Source organism: Schistocerca serialis, chromosome 9 (assembly GCF_023864345.2).
Source record: "Schistocerca serialis cubense isolate TAMUIC-IGC-003099 chromosome 9, iqSchSeri2.2, whole genome shotgun sequence".
Taxonomy (NCBI): Eukaryota; Metazoa; Arthropoda; class Insecta; order Orthoptera; family Acrididae; genus Schistocerca; species Schistocerca serialis.
The window spans coordinates 93,189,847-93,206,272 of NC_064646.1; the positions used below are offsets into that span (position 1 = coordinate 93,189,847).

Genomic DNA, 16,426 nt, shown 5'->3' on the forward strand with positions numbered 1-16,426 from the left:
CACTGTGTCTCTAAAATGTAAGACAGTATCCCCCATATGCAAGGCAGGAAAAGTAAAAAGAAGACGAGAACGATTAAAATGAACACAAACACAGTTACCGGCAGAAAACCGAATACCCGTCTTTGCAGCCCACTCCTCTAAGCGCCGCACTGTTAGCTGCAACTGACAGCTCACGGTTGCAACACTGGAGGAGGAACAGAAAACAGCAAAGTCGTCCACAAATAAGGAGCACTGTACTGGACTCCTCACTGTAAACGTTATAGTATTGATGGCTATGGCAAAGAAAGTAACGCTTAAAACACTGCCCTGGAGGACACCGTTCTCTTGCTCAAAGCGATCAGACAGTGTGCTACCAACGCGGGTCCGAAAAAACCTCTGAGACAGGAAAGACCGAATGAAAATGGGGAGGCGGCCACGAAAGCCCCATTGATGCAGTTGTGCAAGAATACAGTGTCTCCAAGTAGTATCATATGCCTTACTGATATCAAAGAAGATACAGTGATACTGACGGAGAAAAGCCTGCTGAATAGCCGCCTCTAGGAGGGTCAGGTTGTCTGTCAACCGTGGACCGAAATTTTCGGAATCCACACTGAAAGCGGCTAAGGAGCTGTCTGGTCTCTAACAGCCAGACCAGACGCCGGTTAACCATCTGTTCCAGGGTCTTTCCGACACAGCTTGTCAAGGCGATACTGCGATAACTACCGGGACATGGTCTCTAACAGCCAGACCAGACGCCAGTTAACCATCCGTTCCAGGGTCTTTCCGACACAGCTTGTCAAGGCGATACTACGATAACTACCGGGACATGTGCGGTCCTTTCCTGGTTTGAGGAGAGGGATGAGGATTGCCTCCCTCCACGAGGTGGGGAACACTCCTGTCTGCCATATGAGATTAAAACATTCGAGGAGGATTTCCTTTGACGCCGCTGGCAGATGTCGAAGCATGGAGTACCGGATGCGGTCGTAACCTGGTGCAGTGTCAGAAGTCTCAGTAAGTGCCGATTCAAGTTCACACATGCAGAAAGGGGAATTGTAGGCCTCAGAACTGTTCGACCGAAAGTCCAAGGTCGCTCTTTCGACAGTCGAACGGTAGCGACGAAACGCTGGATCCTGATTTGCAGTGGCAGTACTTTGTGCAAAATGCTCTGCCAGCGTCTGAGCAATGGCTCTGGGTGTCGTTTGGAGGCATCCCTGGTTCAGGACAGCAGCTATTGGTAAACGGCTATGTTTACCGGAAATCCTCCGGATGGCTTCCCATACTTTTGTGGAACAAGTGGAATGGTTGATGGAGTCCAGAAACTCCTGCCATGACCTTTTCTTGCTCTCTTTAATGACACGGCGTGCTCTGGGTCTCGCGATTCGAAAGGCGGTAAGATTGAACGCTGTTGGGCGGCATTTAAATCGGCGAAGAGCCGCACGCCTGTCCCGGGTGGCTAAACGGCTCTCTTCTGTCCACCAAGGCACAAGGCGCCGCTTAAGAGTGCCAGAAGACTGTGGTATGGACAAAAAAATGGCTCTGAGCACTAGGGGACTCAACTGCTGTGGTCATAAGTCCCCTAGAACTTAGAACTACTTAAACCCAACTAACCTAAGGACATCACACACATCCATGCCCGAGGCAGGATTCGAACCTGCGACCGTAGCGGTCGTGCGGTTCCAGACTGTAGCGCCTTTAACCGCTCGGCCACTCGGGCCGGCTGTGGTATGGACAGGTCAGCAACATGATGGACCACAAGCGTGATGTGATCCACCCGTTCCTGTACGTTATTGTGGCGGTCAAAGTGTAAGTAGGCTGTTTAGGTTTTTTTATTGGTAACGCCACCTCTGTATGAAAATCACTGGCTGTGCTGTGTGCAGTCTGTGGCTGCTTTGCATTGTTGTAATACTCGCCCTTGTAGTGTTAGGCAGCTGCCTGTGAACAGCGCGTAGCGTTGCGCAGTTGGAGGTGAGCCGCCAGCAGTGGTGGATGTGGGGAGAGAGATGGCGGAGTTTTGTAATTTGTCATGAACTGCTATATATATTATGACTTTTGATGATACTAAGGTAAATACATTGTTTGTTCTCTATTAATATCTTTCATTTGCTAACTATCCCTATCAGTAGTTAGTGCCTTCCGTAGTTTGAATCTTTTATTTAGCTGACAGTAGTGGCGTTCGCTGTACTGCAGTAGTTCGAGTAATGAAGATTTTTGTGAGGTAAGTGATTTCTGAAAGGTATAGTTTAATGTTACTCAGGGCCATTCTTTTGCAGGGATTTTTGAAAGTCAGATTGCGTTGCGCTAAAAATATTGTATGTCAGTTTAAGCACAGTCTTGTATAAATTGTTCTAAGGGGACGTTTCATATGTCGACCCTTTGCCGAGGATACCTCACTGGAATCTTCTGATTTTTTTCTTGTAGTTTGTGTAATTAGTGTAGCTATTGTTTATTGCTAGCGCGTAATTGTAGAGAGAATCTCCTTTGTAGTTGCAGTCTTTCATTGTTGTTGTGGCATGCATGTTAATTTGCACCAAGTATTTCGCTGCTGCGCTTGCAATTAACGAGATATTATTTTCAGTACTATGTTAATGTGTTCTCTTATTTTTGCTCTTCAAATTGTGCTTTTCTGTGTTATCGTGTGAAATATTGTGACAATAATGGCGTGTGAAAAACGTAATACTAGGCTCCTAAGTAAACTGAGAAATGACAGTGAAAACGAAAGCAGTGTGTTAGCGCCACCGAGTAATGAATTAACTGATGTTCAAAGTAGTAATTTGGTAATTGTGCATAGGGAAATGGAGCGGGCTGCAAACAATGGTGTAGACAGTGATACAATTAGTGAACAGGGAAGCATTATCGATCGATCGGTCGGCAACAGCTCGCCTCAGGAATCCGAAATGACAGAACACAATATTGCAAATACTGTAGACTTAGGTTTTGGGTCCTCACCGTTTTCTCAAATGAGTCAAGACACATTTTCTGCTTGTCAAAATGTGAATGTTGCCGGTGAAAATGCACTGCCAAAAAGCATAGAGAAACAGATTCCAGACACTAATACATTATTATTGCAATTAATGCAACAAATGGAACAAAATCAGAGACAAATGGGACAAAAGCTTTAAAAGTTAGACACAATGGAACAACACCAGAGACAAACACAGCAACAGTTAGACACAATGGAACAAAATCTTCAAAAGTTAGACACAATGGAACGACACCAGAGACAAACACAGCAACAGCTTCAAAAGTTAGACTCATTGGAACAAACTCTTGAACAAACGCGTGAAGATTTAACTACTGAGCTACATAACATCGAATCGAAATGTCAAAAAGTTTGTAATGACGTAAAAACACAAATTTGTGAGCATTTCCAACCTATTTTTTCGCGGCATGAAAATGAATTACAGAATCACGAAGCAGCCATAAAAGAACTGCAAATTATTGTTCATGAAAATCATGAGACCTTGCAAGCTAAATTTGACTCAGTTGCATCTACCGATTCGGTTACGCAACTTGCAAAAGCTCAGGGAAACTTAAAGGACACAGTAGATACTCTGAAACTTGTTTCAGAAAAACACACTGAGGAAATAAGTACACTATCGGAGAAGGTAGCCGAACTTTCGGATCAGTTCACTAATTTATCTACGAAGGTAGATGATAATCTGAATGACACAAAACCGGTAGTCTTTAATGACACAGAAGAGTGCGAACAAATTAGGAAACTGAAACAAAATCTGAATCAAATTGATACGCAACACCAAAGAGAAATCCGGGAAGTACAAGATCAGCTGACACAGGTAATACAAGAATTACATATTTCAGAGGACACTCGCGCTCCAGTACAGGAAGAGGGACATAGAAATACGGAACAGCCACAAAATAATAACACAGCGCATTTCGGAAGTTATGAGAGAAATTGGCAAGGTGCACCGAATTTTGAGATGGAACCGCCGACACGACGTAACAATGACCGATATGCTACTCGCCGACATGATGATTTTGACTATAAGCTGTTCATTACTACACGTAAATTCAAAACATTTAAAAATTCTGGCAACGACATTCATCCACAAGCATGGCTCCATCAATTCTCTCATTGTTTTCCTCCCAACTGGTCGCTAGAACACAGATTATAATTTATGTGTGGCTACTTAGAGAATGAACCAGCTGTAAGAATGCGATCGGTCATTCATGATTGCCACAGTGAAGGAGAATTTTACCATGCCTTCCTCTCAGCATATTGGTCTCAAGCCACACAAGACCGAGTAAAACATGGCATCATAATGATGAAACATTTCGAACAATCTGAATTCTCCAGTCTTGTGACATATTTTGAAGACATGTTGCATAAGAATCAGTATCTTTCAAACCCATACAGCCCCTCAGAACTCATCCGCATTTGCTTACTCAAATTGCCTGAACATTTACGACATATTATTTTAGTAGGACGTTGCAAAGACGACATTGAAGCTTTTCAGGGACTGTTACAAGAACTAGAAATTGACACAGACAGTCGCCGGATGCGAAAACAGGAAAACAATCACTACAGGTCACATCCGTCACAATTCCGTGACGACAGAAACAATAACTGGACACGACAAGTCTATTCTTACAACGCAAATCGTGACACCACCCATATGACAACCACTGGCAGAGTAATACTAGTTACAGAGAAAGATCGCATTTCTGTAGTAATGAATATGACAGAGATTACCATAGAAACAGACAATATGGGAACAAAAACAATTATGATCAAGGGAGACAGAATAACTTCAGATGCAACAGTTCAGCGCGCAGTTACGATTCCGGCAGAAATTCTCCACCACATGACCGACAGACAAGAAACTACAGGAACTACCGACATGATGACAGACGAAATAATCATAACGACAGACCTGAATTTCATCAGAACTGGCGGGATTTAAACAGGGCTGGGCCCTCTGGGCAAGGTGAATTTGTAGAAGTTAGGTCTCCAAATCCCAACAACGACGCGCGCCAACAAAGGAACAGACAATGACTCGCACCACAGGCAGCCCCGTGCGCCGGCTGGCTCAGAGAAAAATAACATAGACGCTAACCTTGAGAAAAATTTTAGCATTCCTTACCGACGTATAAAACATGACAATTGCTTTGCAGTTGAAAGTCTGCGTACTAGGAAGAGTAAAGGTTTACACCACATTTCACATGTAAAACCATTTATTGAGAGATAATCTGCTTTTTAACTTTGTCTTTGCCATAAAACTTTTCACTTTACATTGCTAGTATGCTTTGTCAGACTTAGAATCTGTTAATATGCAACAATGTTTGAAGTTAAATCTCCAGTCAAGAACCAAGAGAACTTATTTAAACAGAAATTGCGAATGCATTGTTATAGTGAACTGACGACACAGCGTTATTGTGAGTGTACATTCGTGCTTGTTAGTGGCACGATTACGTAACGACCATAAGGCTCACATACTTAAAACATATACTGGTACTGCTAATGAGATTTTAATGAAACATTTTGGTTTACTTGAAAGTACATTCTGGATTTAAAGTACATTCTGTGAGATACCAGATGACACAGTGGTTAGTTTATGTGACAGCTACACGACTATATCACAACGCTACTAATGTGTGACACAATTTACCTCGTTGCTTTTGCGGTGTATCTGTTTTATATCTGCACAGTTTTTCTGAATTCTTCTGGAAAGTAAAACATGTTTTAGTAGTAACTTTTGTGGTACAGCAACAATGAGACAGCCTTTTTCGTGGCACAACAATACGTTACTGTACAGTAATTTCTTCATCACACCAATAAACATAATAACTACGATATCTATTCGCAAAGCATTTCACTTTCGTTTATGATGAGGTAAGTATATTGACTTCAGCAGAACTTTGCTTACAGAGGACGATAACTACGACACTTCCACAGAATTATCTTACAGCAAGACGCACATTTAGCGCTACAGGACACGCATTTGAGTGATCAATTTTGTACTTAAACCATTTATTTTTCAAGATTTTTGAATTACAAAGAAAGTTTTCCGTGATACATTTCATTCCATTGCTGTAATCTGTAACACTTGAGGATATAATTACATTTATCCTCAGGGGGGTATAAGCTTACTTTGTGTACCATGTGTTTGGCAAGCACAAGGAGCCCTAGCTAATATGGTATTTGCTTATACACCTTTACACATCGGTACCATATTTCTCTAACATGTAAATTACACAGCTATCTGATCATTTAACTGAGAGAGACAAACATTTATTTTACTATATCAGTGACAGATGTTTACGTAATTACACAGTTGGATAACTTCACACTTATGAAACTGTATTTTGTCTGTACTTTGTGAACTGTTCATATTTTTTTGGAACCATTGTGATACTATGAGAGCTTTGAATGATGTCTTTGGTAAGGGAGCATGATTTTAAAGTACGTTTGAGGTAGATGACACTGTTATATTGATAAGATTTTGTATCTACACATTTGCAACACAAATTCTCGACCTCTGAAATTTTTTATATGAGACTGCCACTGTAGCGGAAACTGCTGTCGTAAATATTTCGGTAAGAAAGGTAAGTGACCGTGACGTAATTCGTTGTGAGCGGCCAGGTGTGCCAGCCGCCTTGAGAAAAAGCCATTAGGTGGTAGAAAAAAAAAAAGGGGGGAGGCCATTATCCTCGCTATCGACATTCCTTTGTAGAAAGCATCGTAAATACGACACCCTCAAACTTGAAAACATGATTACACTGTAGAGTTCTTAATTTATGATATTTACTGAAATGAAATGATGAGAAACATTTTATGTCTATTGTCTTGTTAGTTGAAAGATTGTTTACTGCATTATGAAATGCCATATGGCTAGTGAATGACGTTTGACGCCTTGCTTTGCCTATTTTTTTTAATATCTAGTTTCTAGCTGCACTGCAGCATTGGTTAAAATAGAATTTTATAGATGTACTAATATAAATATTTTCTGTCTACAGATCAAGTAAAACATTTACCTTCAAAGGAACTGCATTCATAATTTTTTTTTCAAGTACTTGGTAATTTCTTTTGTAGAATAAATTGTGATGCATCACTCTAGTGTTAAGATGTGACATAGGTATTAGACATGGCCATTTTTAGTGTAATATTTTTTTCTGCTTGCCAGGCATAGTGTTACTGAATTTGACTTTGTATTACTGGGTTAAGCCAGTTTTACTACTGATTTATTTTTATTGTTTGCTGCTCATTGCGTAATATTAGTTGTATTATTGCTGCTTGCTTGGCCAATTTGAATATTTTGTCATTGCTATTTGTATTAATTGTTTTGTGCTGCTGCATTGCCTCGTCCCTTAGTTTAGCATCTGAGCTCAGTAGATTTAAGTTAGCTTAAGAGGGGTAGACTATATAAGAAACTGACTATGGAGAATAGGTAAAGAATGCGTTGCAAAGTTATATGAAAAAGATTTGGGCCAAAATGAGTATTGTACACTGAGAAATAATTATATTGAAAGAAATATGAATAGAATACAGAAAGCAGGTATAGGTAGGACTTTTTGGGAATAATGATGAATGAAGGGAGATCTCCAAGAAGTAAAGAAAGTTTTGTTTGCAAAATACTGCAGTACAACAAACTCTGTCCTTTCCTTTTGTATTATTATGCTATATGTTTGTGTACCCTTGTGTATTTGTGTTCATCCTGTCTTTATGTGTTTATCTGATGCGATTTAGGATGTAGAATTTTTCTAATACTCAGCTACATTCACTATGATGAGGAATACTGTTATCCTCAAATACAATTTGCATTAATAATATGTTATTTACTTTGTAAAGATGTTTAGACATTATTTATTCTGTTTTGTTTTAATGCTCATGTGTGAAGTTGATGTTTCGAAAGTTATTCTGATCTTTTATGTATGTACTTATGTCACTATTTTTGTAACACTGATGTATATGTTTATTTCTATTCTTTTGTAAGGGCCCTATTACTACAAATGTTATCTGTATTATTATGTTCTTTAATGATGTATTTTGTACCTTTGTTATTGTATTTTTATGTTATCAAATTGTAATTGTTACCAGTTCTTCAAATTAAGTATCATTTCACTGCACACGTTTCTGTTGGCCATAATATATGCACAGTATGTGAGAAGTTGGGACTGTTAGTGTTTGCACATGTGTTAATGATTCAGCAAGGGACTGGATAACAGCATTGCTGGTTCTAAGGACAATTCCAGAAACTTTGTGAGTGCACAAGTGGTGGTTTATGGACTTGCTATATTGTCCGCAAGACTCTTCGATGGTGATTGTGCACCTGCACATTTGCAACAGATGGCTGCTGGCCGTCTCTACAAGGACTACAGTGGGTCTACACCTTTGCTGACTCACCAGTACCATTATTTCTACAAGGACTGCAGTGGGTCTGCACTTCTAGTGGCCCACCAATACCATACTCTCTACCAGGACTACAGTGGGTCTACTCTGTGATGACCTCCCTACCAATATTCTTCAAAACTTCGACTGACTCTGCTGTGGGTTTGCTCTGTTGTGACCCATTACTTGTCTGCATGTCGAGAGTCAGCACTGTCTTTCCGTTGGAGGGACAACACTACTTCTTCCAGACAGCATGGAAATCCACTACTTCTGTGTGCATTTTCTTTTACTGCTCAGACTTTGAGAAAAACACTGCTATTTTACTGTGATGAATCAGGACTGTCTTTATGGACTGTGAGCAAATTTTAGCTTTTGATCAACATTGTATCAATAAGTGTGTGCATTTGATTTCTTTGTTATTGTAATTATGAAATTTTTTTTTCAAATCTGTATTGGCCACTGCCCAAAACAGTTTGTAAAATTTTTTGTGGGGAGCATGGGGGCTATGTAAGTAGGCTGTTTAGGTTTTTTTATTGGTAACGCCACCTCTGTATGAAAATCACTGGCTGTGCTGTGTGCAGTCTGTGGCTGCTTTGCATTGTTGTAATACTCGCCATTGTAGTGTAAGGCAGCTGGCTGTGAACAGCGTGTAGCGTTGCGCAGTTGGAGGTGAGCCGCCAGCAGTGGTGGATGTGGGGAGAGAGATGGCGGAGTTTTGTAATTTGTCATGAACTGCTATATATATTATGACTTTTGATGATACTAAGGTAAATACATTGTTTGTTCTCTATTAATATCTTTCATTTGCTAACTATCCCTATCAGTAGTTAGTGCCTTCCGTAGTTTGAATCTTTTATTTAGCTGGCAGTAGTGGCGCTCGCTGTAATGCAGTAGTTCGAGTAATGAAGATTTTTGTGAGGTAAGTGATTTCTGAAAGGTATAGTTTAATGTTACTCAGGGCCATTCTTTTGCAGGGATTTTTGAAAGTCAGATTGCGTTGCGCTAAAAATATTGTATGTCAGTTTAAGCACAGTCTTGTATAAATTGTTCTAAGGGGACGTTTCAAAAGACAGCCAACCGATTGAACAGTGGCCAGTTAGCCCTGCCAATCATCCACGATGGTGGCCGCTGCTCCAGCAATACACCATCCAGGAGATGAATGCGGATGGGGAAGTGATCGCTGGAATGAAGGTCGTCAATGACCTCCCAGTGAACAGAGTCAGTGAGGGTTGGAGAGCAGAAAGATAGGTCAATGGCTGAGAATGACTCTGTAGCAGTAGAGAAATGAGTCAGAGTACCTGTGTTGAGGATGCACAACACTTGAGATGTTAGGAGGCTCTCCAAAATTCGACCTCGAGCGCAAAGAGAAGTGGAGACCCACAGGACATGATGGGCATTGAAGTCTCCCAGGAGGAGAAATGGGCGGAGGAGTTGGTCGATAAGATCTGTGAGAGCGTCTAAGGTCATTGCATCCAGAGGGGGTAAATAAAGGGAGCAAACGGTAAGCCTCCGAGGTGAATGAATTTCAACTGCAACTGCTTGCAGGTCAGTATCCAGGGGGAGAGCTGAGGAGTGGTGGTCATTATTGACAAACACAGTGACTCCGCCTTTGGCCCTTTCTCCAGTCAGGTCATCTTTGCGATATGACGTATAGCCCCTTAGTACAGGAGCATCAGATGGTTTTAAATGCGTTTCCTGTAAACACAAGCACAGGGGGCGTTGCCCTGCTAGGAGGTTCAGTTCCTCCACATGTGCCCGGAATCCATTCATGTTCCACTGTATAATGGGAGCCATCACTTTCTGTCGGGGAGGAGAGCCCCCAACAGCTGGAGGCTCAGTTTTGGGGCGAGATGATTGCCCCAGTCTCACATCAACCTCCATCACCTCAGAAGAGGAGTCGAGAGAGACGTCAGTGAGAATGACATCCACATCAGGAGACTGTATAACTTCAGTCTCCTTTAGTGGGCGAGTCTTCACCTTTGTCTGTGGCTTCGATGTTCTGGCCTGAGGTGGCATTGGAGCCAAAATCTCAGAAGCAGTAGGGGGTGTAGCAGCGCTGGGCAGTGCACAAGACTGGACCCGGGAAGGGGCAGGAAGTTCCATGATGTCAGCTACCACGGCCTGGTCAGAAGGCCAGGGGGGAGCAGCAGGCTTCACAGGAACGGTAGCAGCACATGTATATTGACAAGCGCAGGTGCTAGTGCTGACAGAAGCAACCTCCGTTTGTGTAGCGGCATCAGTTTTCAAGACTGGTTGTTTGAGAAAGGAAGAAAAGGAAGCAGCGAACGTGGACAGCTGCATGGACTTGTAAATTTTCTTCGCCTCACCATATGGGATGCATTTTGTAGTTTTTAGTTCCTGATGTTATAAATGTGCCATTTGTTAAAAGTCATACATTTGTCATGCCACATCTCTTTGTGTTAGAACAAGATTTCATACTTATACCTTGTTACAAATACACTACAGTGGTTGCTCAATACGCGATGATTCTTGTTATTTTGGTTGTGTTTTATAGATATGTATAAAAAAACGGTACATGTGTGTACACAATCCCAGACACTGGACTGGGCCAGACCTTGTTGAATTGTGTAAAGATGACACTTACACCATGCACGATATAAACGACCAGAGACATTGAGACACAAAAAAACCTTTATTTATAAAATATCATACAGGCGTTCACATATCATTGAATGAGAGCAACCACTATCAACTTCAGAAAATGTTACATGAATATTGTTCATGTATGTTTTTAGTAATTTAAGTCGAGTAGGGATGGATAACTGAGAGTGAATGGACCTTAAGATACCATTGCGGATCTTGCCATTCAAATGACAAGCACAGAGGTGCTTAAACATGTGTATTTGCCCTTTGTGATGTGTGTCCTTGTAATATAATTGTAGTTTTCTTTCGAGTACTCTGACCAATAATTGTCTCAGGAATCGGCAGAGATTAAAGTAAAATGAGACTAAATAATGACCACGTCTTTAACAGTAAATCCAGTCATTGAAGGCAGGTACCCTAGGAATGAGTGGGATTGTGCATCAGAGAGGAGGCACTGGTGATCAATCGCCTGTAACTAACCACGCAAATGGATTACAATAGCAGTTATGGAGATATTAATTTTGTACCACAGATGGTAACACCATAGGAGTCATCACCTGTACTACAAAATTGATTTGAAGAGAGGGGCTATGTAAGATGGCAAGAACTATGCCCCTTACATGAAGTCATTAAAGAACTCACGTTGAGTGAACAGTAAGGCTGAACAAAAATTACTGACAAGGCACAATGCATCTTGTAGAGGGTATAGTATGGACATATTGGAATAATTAATGTTGGGTGATGGTTTTAAAGTAAATCACACGACATGAAAACTTTGTGGAAATGCATCGATTTACTAGAGGCTAGTTTACCTCAGGGAAGTACTCAGAATTGACCGTGGCCGCCGGGGGTGCGGCTAAGGGAAGCGACAATAGGCAGCTTAGGGTGGCTCAAGCTCTGAGATAGTGATAACAGTGCGTGGCCTCAAGATGAGTGACAGTGAGTGGGTGGTTGACCCCAACTCCATGCTGGTGTATCGGGATACAGACGGAGAACTTGGACGTCTGTTGATAGATGTCCGTCATCCCATTTTTTGTGAAACATGCGAGAAAGCCCCCGCAAAGCTAGGTGGAGCTGTCAAAAGAGGTCAAAATATGCGTGTTCATGACTATAACAACTTCACGCTGAATTCACGGTCTGCAGAGTCTGAAGCAAATCAGGGGAAGAGCGACAGAATGAAATACACTGGCCTCCGATGGGAACGTAGGACCAAGGAATTTGAAGTACTCTCCTGAGAGTCAGAATTCTGGAAAACGTGGTGTTTGTGCAGACGCTTACCTTGATGGGCGGCCTGGGAGTAGCTATATAGCAGAAGTTGAGAGGAAAGGAAATTTTGTGGGAATTTGTTCACTTCCCAGAGCAGGCATTGGTCGGCGCTGGAAAGCGATGCATAATTAACGCGACTTGCACTGCAATTGGCGTAAGTGATTTTGCTGGACAGGAAACTGAGGCGAAGAGCGGACTGTGAGAATTCTCCGTAGAGGTCTTCCGTTCCCAGCTTTCCTAAAGTGCGGACGTGGCGTTCTTTACTCAGCTTGCCTTGGTTCAGCTATGTACTGAGCAAGATAGCTAGGAGTGAATAGACGAGCGCAGCCTTGCAGCACGACGAGGTCGGCCGACGTCTGCACAATGACGCCACGCTGTATTCGGTGATATTGCGCCCTCTCCGGCCACTGATTAATTTGTTGGATCACGTCAACAAAGTTTTCCACAAGGGTTTCATGGGCCGTGTAGTGTAGATTCTTATCGCACTTCGCATTGCGCCTGGGTCAGTTGATAGGAATTACTTTTGAGTTCTCGCCCTTTACTCCACGCAAACGCTATTTATTACCACTGCCTGTTAGGAGAGTCACGTGATGATTGAAGGTCGTGAGTTAAAAATAAATCTGTGCTAATCGACTGCATCTGTTTTCAATCAAGTAGTTGAAATCACAAGTCACTTTCCTAATAATATGTTCAACATTTGCATCTGGTGTTCAATAGCTGAATATGACATCAATGTGCACCCCTTTTAATTAAGAGGGATCAATTCTAAATCAATTAATGTGAACACTGCCACCGCAGTTCAGTCAGGAGTCACAGGGCCTTATTACTGCTTTGCATTATCTGACATTGTGGCAGTTTTGCACTCTCTGTTGATCTGTTAGTCAATTACCTGGGGTGAACACACACCAAAACCAGATAAGTGATGGGTGGGGTGTTACAGCTGATGTTAGCATTATAGGCGTTAGGCTGTGGTCCTAGGAATAATTCTGATCCCCACGTGTCGTCTCCCAATCCTGCAGTCATCATCAGGAGTTTTAATGACTCAGAAAGCCGTTACAGACTGAAAACAAGCTCATCAAGCGGAACTATGTACCCATGGGACAGTTGGTTCGTGACATTATCATCCTGTTCCCTAAGACTGCGAAGTTGCAGTGACGTATGGTATGGATTTGTAGTGGGGAACAGTTAGTGCTGTTTGTTTTATTTAACACTTAGTACCACAACTTACCTAATACGAATTCTACTTTTACTTTAAGTTGTGTCAGGGATACACAGTCCTAGTGCATGATCTGCAATTGCAGAAATTCCAGTCATCATACCATGCAGAAAAGAAAAGTGGTCAAAACATTGGTGAATCAGGCTAAATGAATTGGTAAACAGCAGTACTAGGAACACGAGCTCGATAAATGAAGAACAGCATTCACAAGAAACACATGCTGTGACAATGAGATAAGTAGGGTGTAAACGCTGGTGCTGTTTGTAGCATATAAGGAGGAAAGAGTACATAGAGTGTCTCTACAAGGGAGATGAACTTGAAAAGAATATTATTGAAAGGGAATTGGACACAGTAAGATATACGATGGTAGATATGATACTGCGAGAAGAATTTGACAAAGCTGTGAAAGATCTAAGTCGAAACAATATTCCACATTAGACGATATTCAGTCAAAACTACTGATAGCCTTGGGAGAGCCAGCCATGACAAAACTCTTCCACCTAGTGAGCAAGATGAATGAGACAAGCTAGATACCCTCAGACATCAAGAAGAATTTAATAATTTCATCCCCAAAGAAAGCATTGTTTGACAGGTATGAAAATTACCGAACCATCAGTTTAATAAGTCACGTTTGCAAAATACTAACACGACTTCTCAACACAAGAATGAGAAGACTCGTAGAAGCGGACCTCTGGGAAGATCGGTTTTGATTCCGGTGAAACGTAGGAACACTCGAGGTAATACTGACCCTACAACTAATTTTAGAAGATACACTCCTGGAAATTGAAATAAGAACACCGTGAATTCATTGTCCCAGGAAGGGGAAACTTTATTGACACATTCCTGGGGTCAGATACATCACATGATCACACTGACAGAACCACAGGCACATAGACACAGGCAACAGAGCATGCACAAGGTCGGCACTAGTACAGTGTATATCCACCTTTCGCAGCAATGCAGGCTGCTATTATCCCATGGAGACGATCGTAGAGATGCTGGATGTAGTCCTGTGGAACGGCTTGCCATGCCATTTCCACCTGGCGCCTCAGTTGGACCAGCGTTCGTGCTGGACGTGCAGACCGCGTGAGACGACGCTTCATCCAGTCCCAAACATGCTCAATGGGGGACAGATTCGGAGATCTTGCTGGCCAGGGTAGTTGACTTACACCTTCTAGAGCACGTTGGGTGGCACGGGATACATACGGACGTGCATTGTCCTGTTGGAACAGCAAGTTCCCTTGCCGGTCTAGGAATGGTAGAACGATGGGTTCGATGACGGTTTGGATGTACCGTGCACTATTCAGTGTCCCCTCAACGATCACCAGTGGTGTACGGCCAGTGTAGGAGATCGCTCCCCACACCATGATGCCGGATGTTGGCCCTGTGTGCCTCGGTCGTATGCAGTCCTGATTGTGGCGCTCACCTGCACGGCGCCAAACACGCAAACGACCATCATTGGCACCAAGGCAGAAGCGACTCTCATCGCTGAAGACGACATGTCTCCATTCGTCCCTCCATTCACGCCTGTCGCGACACCACTGGAGGCGGGCTGCACGATGTTGGGGCGTGAGCGGAAGACGGCCTAACGGTGTGCGGGACCGTAGCCCAGCTTCATGGAGACGGTTGCGAATGGTCCTCGCCGATACCCCAGGAGCAACAGTGTCCCTAATTTACTGGGAAGTGGCGGTGCGGTCCCCTACGGCACTGCGTAGGATCCTACGGTCTTGGCGTGCATCCGTGCGTCGCTGCGGTCCGGTCCCAGGTCGACGGGCACGTGCACCTTCCGCCGATCACTGGCGACAACATCGATGTACTGTGGAGACCTCACGCCCCACGTGTTGAGCAATTCGGCGGTACGTCCACCCGGCCTCCCGCATGCCCACTATACGCCCTCGCTCAAAGTCCGTCAACTGCACATACGGTTCACGTCCAAACTGTCGCGGCATGCTACCAGTGTTAAAGACTGCGATGGAGCTCCGTATGCCACGGCAAACTGGCTGACACTGACGGCGGCGGTGCACAAATGCTGCGCAGCTAGCGCCATTCGACGGCCAACACCGCGGTTCCTGGTGTGTCCGCTGTGCCGTGCGTGTGATCATTGCTTGTACAGCCCTCTCGCAGTGTCCGGAGCAAGTATGGTGGGTCTGACACACCGGTGTCAATGTGTTCTTTTTTCCATTTCCAGGAGTGTAGATTAGGGAAAGATAAACCTAAATTTATTGAATCTGTAGACTCACTGGAAGCTTTCGTCAATGTATACTGGAATACTCTAGAATTCTGAAGGTATCAGGGTAAAAGACAAGGAGCAAAAGGCTATTTACAACTAGTGTGGAAACCAGATGGCAGTTATAAGAGTCAATGGGCATGAAAGGGAGGCATTGGTTGAAAAGGGAGTGAGACATTATTGTAACCTGTCCCCAATGTTATGCACTATGTACATTGAACAATCAGAAAAGGAAACCAAACAAAAATCTGGAATAGGAATTAAAGTTCACGAAGAAGAAATAAAAACTTTGAGGTTTGCCGATGACATAGTAATTATGCCACAGACATCAAGAGCAGCTGAATAGAATGGACAGTCTCTTGAAATAAGGATATAAGATAAACATCAACAAAAGCGAAATAAGGATAACTAAATGTAGTCGAATGCCAAGAAAATTGGATTAGGAAACGAGACGCTTAAAGTAATAGACGAGTTTTGCTATTTGAGCAGAAAAGTAACTAAAGATGGGAAAAGTAGAGCGGATATAAATTTAGACTGTCATTGGCAAGGAAAGTGTTTCTGAAGATAAGAATTTTGTTTACATCGAATATAGATTTAAGTGTTAGGAAGTCTTTTGAAAGTATTTACATGATGTGTAACCATATATAGAAGTGCAACATAGATGATAAACAGTTTAGATAAGAGGAGAAAAGAAAGGTTGTGAAATGTGGCGCTACAGAAGGATGTCCAAGAATGAGAGAGTAGATCACATAACTGATGAGGAAATATTGAACAGAACTGGGGAGAC

General features: G+C 42.7%; 1 protein-coding gene and 1 non-coding gene across 2 annotated transcripts in view; both read right to left on the reverse strand.

The window, feature by feature from the left end:
• Positions 1-16,426, reverse strand: part of LOC126419391 (uncharacterized) — a 211,532-nt gene that overhangs the window by 77,743 nt on the left and 117,363 nt on the right. The window lies entirely within an intron of this gene.
• Trnas-gga (transfer RNA serine (anticodon GGA)) lies at positions 1,610-1,693 on the reverse strand. The gene is given in 2 exon segments: positions 1,610-1,644; positions 1,654-1,693. It is a non-coding gene; the product is annotated as a tRNA-Ser (tRNA).